The sequence below is a fragment of the Balaenoptera musculus genome, chromosome 1, assembly GCF_009873245.2.
Source record: "Balaenoptera musculus isolate JJ_BM4_2016_0621 chromosome 1, mBalMus1.pri.v3, whole genome shotgun sequence".
Lineage (NCBI taxonomy): Eukaryota > Metazoa > Chordata > Mammalia > Artiodactyla > Balaenopteridae > Balaenoptera > Balaenoptera musculus.
Window position 1 is genome coordinate 114822392 of NC_045785.1, and position 4945 is coordinate 114827336.

The window sequence follows — 4945 nt, forward strand, 5'->3', positions numbered from 1 at the left end:
GAACATGGCAAGCTACTTCCCCAAGATTGTTCACCATGGGCAATATCACACACTTAAAACATACTTTTTTTTTTTATGATTACAGATAATATGTGTAAGTTTGCCATACATAATAGACCCAAAAATTAGTCATTGGTAACATTTTTTGGCTAGTAAAATATTAGTAGGGATCAGTATGATATATCATTTGGAGGTATTCTCTAAGTTTTTGGTCTTAAAAATAATATATTACAAAGAGATATAGTTACGCTGAAAAGGCTAAAAACATAACACCTTTATGAAAGTGTTGGTTATAAAAGGTGGATGCTTTTATGCTTCCAGTAATGATGGAAGAAGAAACTGAACTAACCTTTCTTCTGAGGATCACTAGAAATGCTGGGCGAAATTCTTTTAAAAGTCTCTTTCAAGGTACTGAAGAGATAATAAGACAGTGAAGAATTCTGAGACACGAATAGAGAAGAAAGGAGCTCAAGGAGAAAAACCTGGCTTCTGAAAACACTTGTTTAAAAGGGCACTTGCCAAGTCCAGAAAGGGCAGCAGGGAGGCTTGTGCTTTAACACAGTCCTGTGGGGTTGGGAGACATGGACTGGTATTCATGTTGGTGTGTGTGGAAATGTTTAAAATATGATTGTAAAATAAAAAAGAATAAAATACTGCCATTTTCAGCAACATGGATGGATCTAGAGAATACTTAGCTTAGTGAAACAAGTCAGGCAGAGAAAGACAAATACTAAATGATATCAGTTACATGTAAGTAATCTAAAAAATAATACAAATGAATAAATATACAAAACAGAAACAGACTCACAGACATGGAAATCAAACTTATGGTTACCAAAGAGGAGACAGAGAGAGGTAGGGAGGGATAAATTAGAAGTATGGGATTAACATATACAAACTATGATACATAAAATAGATAAGCAACAAGAGTTTACTGTATTAACACAGGGAATTATATTCAGTATCTTGTAATAACTTATAATGGAATATGATCTGCAAAAAAAAAACCCAGAAGCAGAACCAAATCACTGTGCTGTACACCTGAAACTAATGCAATATCATAAATCAACTATGCTTCAATAAAAAATATATATATGGCTGTAAAATTTTTGACAGCTCCTCAATTTAGAGGTGGAGTCTACACTCCCTCCCCTTGTATCTGGACAAGTTTGTTAGGCACTAAGACCCAATAAAACTGTGGCGGAAGTGATACTGTAATTTTTGAATTAGTTGATGAGATATTGTAGATTCACTGTCACATTTGTTTTTGAAGCTTAAGCCAACATATAAAAAGTCTGACTACCCTAAGGCCACCATGTTATGAGGAAGTCCAGACCACATTGAAGGGTCACACATACACACTCTAATTGACTGTCCAGGTTGAGGTCCCAACCTATAGCCAGCATCAACCACCAGACATGCAGGTGAAGATGGCCCCTTATGATCCGTATAATAGATCCAAGAATTCAAAAAGGAGTCACTGTTCTTGTCATGAGTAGGGTGACTGAGAAGAAATTGATAAATAAAAGAGAAAATATTATACTAAGTTGTTTTCATTTATTTAAATATAACTCTTAATTACATTTTACTCCATTGCATATAAACTAATTTTGTCTATTGAAAATAATTAAATTACATTTAATAATTGGACTTTTTATTTAAAAGTCAAGCATGGAGGAATGTGTTAATGGTTTTAGTCTCAAGTGACTACACACAGGGAAAAATGACATATTGTAAAATTAGTAATATGGCAACATTGCCCGCTGCATGGAACCTTAGAAAATTATGAAGCATGAAAATAAATGATCAGAGTTTTGAAGGTTTTCTTTTTTCTCTCTTGTTTTTTTTTCAAATCCAATCTATATCAGTAATGGGCCCTGGAATCCTTGCCAATACTATGCAGAAACAGTAAACATAAATTCATGTAACTTTAAGCATAGTGTGTACTTTTCAGGTTAGTGTGGAGAGAAGAAAAGCAATCAGGCGTGGAGGGAGCTCACCTTCTCCAACTCCCCCCATACAGCAGACATCACCTAGACCTCCACCTATTTTCTGAAACCCAAGTACGGTACCAATATAAAGCCATTGACTATAATACTACTCCTGTATCCAGGGACCATCAACCCACCTGAGATGGAGAGTGGCACCAGTTCAGAGAACTGGGCCCCCAGGCCATTGTCAGCCTCACAGGAGTAGCTTCCAGAATGCCCTGCGGTTAGAGAGAGGTTGAAGGATGCTCCTTTTCCAGAGGGCGCTGAGCTGCTACCCAGGTTGATGTCCTCATGATAAAACCGGTACAGGATTGGGGGGGGGGATGTAGGGGGAGCTCCAAGCCTCACAGCAAAGCTCTACCATATCCCCCATGACAGCCTGGGCCCTGGGACCCCGGAAGGTGAGGACAGGACAAGATATTGGAACTAACAGACCCAAAGGGGACTATCAGAGAGGATTTGTGATGCTGCATTAGACTCATGAATTCCCATACCAGAATCTCAGCAAAGGGCCTGGCTCTTGGTCACTGTGTATTCCTTCCATTCCTGTAACCCCATTAGAGCAATCAGAGGTTGTTTTTTCAAAGTGTCTTTAGAAATTTGGGGAAATATCAATTCTGGGTCATTGTCTAGAGACATGATCATTTGTCGTTCTCATCTTATTTACTTCTAATGCCAACCCAACCCCCTTTGTGTTTTCTGCTATGAAAAAAAAAAGATGTCAGCAGTTTAACTTGTGAAGGTAACCCATCCTCAAATTGTTGGTGGTTCTCCACAGCACTGATCACTGGGATCTCCTGGAATTTCCTCATGACTCCTGGCTCTTGGTTTGGAGATTTCTGTCTGAGATGAATAGGAGTGAAATTTACTTCTCACAGAGATGTTCACCACCTTGTTCTGGATGGGATTGTGGCCATTGTCAGCTCTATAGTAATATTGGCCAGCATTGTGCTCCTTCACAGCTGGGATCTCCAGGTCTGCTGACAGGGAATGCTGGGCTTCTGTCCTAGACTGGTTCCTGTGGCCTCTCTGTGCTAGGAAAATGTGACGTTTCCTGTGCCCTCAGCCACTGAGCAGAGTAGGGTGAGATCCCCTCCTTCAGTCTCTTGTCCCCCAGGGGCCTGGGTATCTAAGCTTACATTAGAGTCCTGGACTTCTAGCTGAATAGAAGATGACATATGAGAACCCTGACTATGAAAGACTCTGGGAACAGAAGGTAGACTTATTTCAGCCTCTAATACAAGGAGTGGGAATATGTGTATTGCTTATGTAACATATTACAAGTATACAATGGTAAGGAATCCATGGTAACTATCCTTGAAGAATGTGGATACAGATACTTGCAGGTCCTAACTCAGATCTTGGCTAATTTCATGGGTAGCAATCATTAAAGAATCATGATGAATCATCCACTACATGAGAGAAGAAACTTTTTTTTTGGATAAGTCACTGTGCAGACACATACCTTTTGCATAGAATGAAGAAGTTCACTGGTAGCATCAGTCTACCTTGAAAAAGACACTGTTCCTAATAATGTCAATAAAAATTCCTCCATTAGTCCCAATTTCAAGGATCAACACAAATTGTCACCCCCTCCTCTGACCACTCCAGTTCACTTTGATTTCTGCTTTTCTGACTCTTCATTTTAGCCCCATATGTTTTGCAATCCAGCATGTGGAGACATTTGGAGAGCAGGAGCCTTGTCTTTTAAAGTTCCCAACCCTCTGCTAAATGCCAGCACACACAGTCAGTGATCAATGAAGATCTGATTGATGATATTACTTTAATAAGAAGAGAAAGATTATAAGGAGCTTAGTCCATTTGTTATTCTTATGAAATGCCAAGAGCAATTTGGAGAGTTTCTCTAGTCCAACTCCTACTTTCCACAAGGACAGAAGTTGCACAAAGAAACAAAAGACTAGCCGTCCATGCTGAAGATACAGTGTTCATGTTTTCCCCCATGCTCAGCCCCACTGATACTTATTCTGCCCGTGAATTTAAGATTGGAGGCTCCAATTTCTGACACTGTGAGTCACTGTCTCTGCCTGGCACCAGTAAGATCCTGAGTCTTCACTCCACATGGTGGGGATCTAAGGCTCTGGGGAGGTGCTCTAGCCTAACCTCAGGGTCCTGCTATCTCTGAAGAAGCAAACTGGAGCTGGGCATCTGAGCTCTGTGGAGAGCGGTGGGTCTTTCAAGAGAGATCAAGGTCACTGGGCCCTCCTCAATGGGCCCAGAAGAGCTGACTGTCAGTCCAGGACATGGAAACAGCTCTGGAGAGAAGGATCACAACGGTTTTCAGAGCAGTAAGATTTACAGTTCCTGCTGAAAAGTACCTGGTGAGAAACAACTCCAGCAAACATGACATTCAGAACCAGACATGCCACGTACCATGTCTCCCTTGCATGGTCAAACCACAAGCACTCCAGTTCATGTTTGGTGTATGGGTAGCTTTCCCCTGTGAGGTACCCACCTGCTCTGCTACCACTGTCTCCTATCCACCCCAGCTCCCACAGGAGTGACAGTTTTACTTAAGACTTCAATCTTTACTACTCTTTACTATTTCTGTTTTTAGAATTTTCTTCCAGTAACAGTACAGTAATACTTGCCACTGTCACTCAAAACTGCATTTTGGATAGGAAAGCTTGAGACTTCATCTGTAAAAACAATAACTCTTTTCTATCTTTGTAATAAATCACTGTCTTTATTTTCCAAGCCTTTTCTTTCTGGCATATCAGAACTACGCTGTTTCATTCAAAGACAGAAGAGGGAACCAGGACAGTGAGCCAGTCTGAAAGAGAGGGGAGGGGGGAACTGGATTTTTCATTTCTGCAGAGAATCCAATGTCTGACCTTCTCCCTTACTCTTAGGCAATGAGATGTATCAGGTGTAACCTCTTCATCTTTAGACAAGATAGATGTTTCAACCCATTCCTTAGTCACTCTGAGATGCAT

At 40.5% G+C, this 4945-nt stretch overlaps 1 pseudogene; it reads right to left on the bottom strand.

The window, feature by feature from the left end:
* Positions 1–244: 244 nt before the first annotated feature.
* Positions 245–4945, bottom strand: LOC118903402 (annotated as a pseudogene).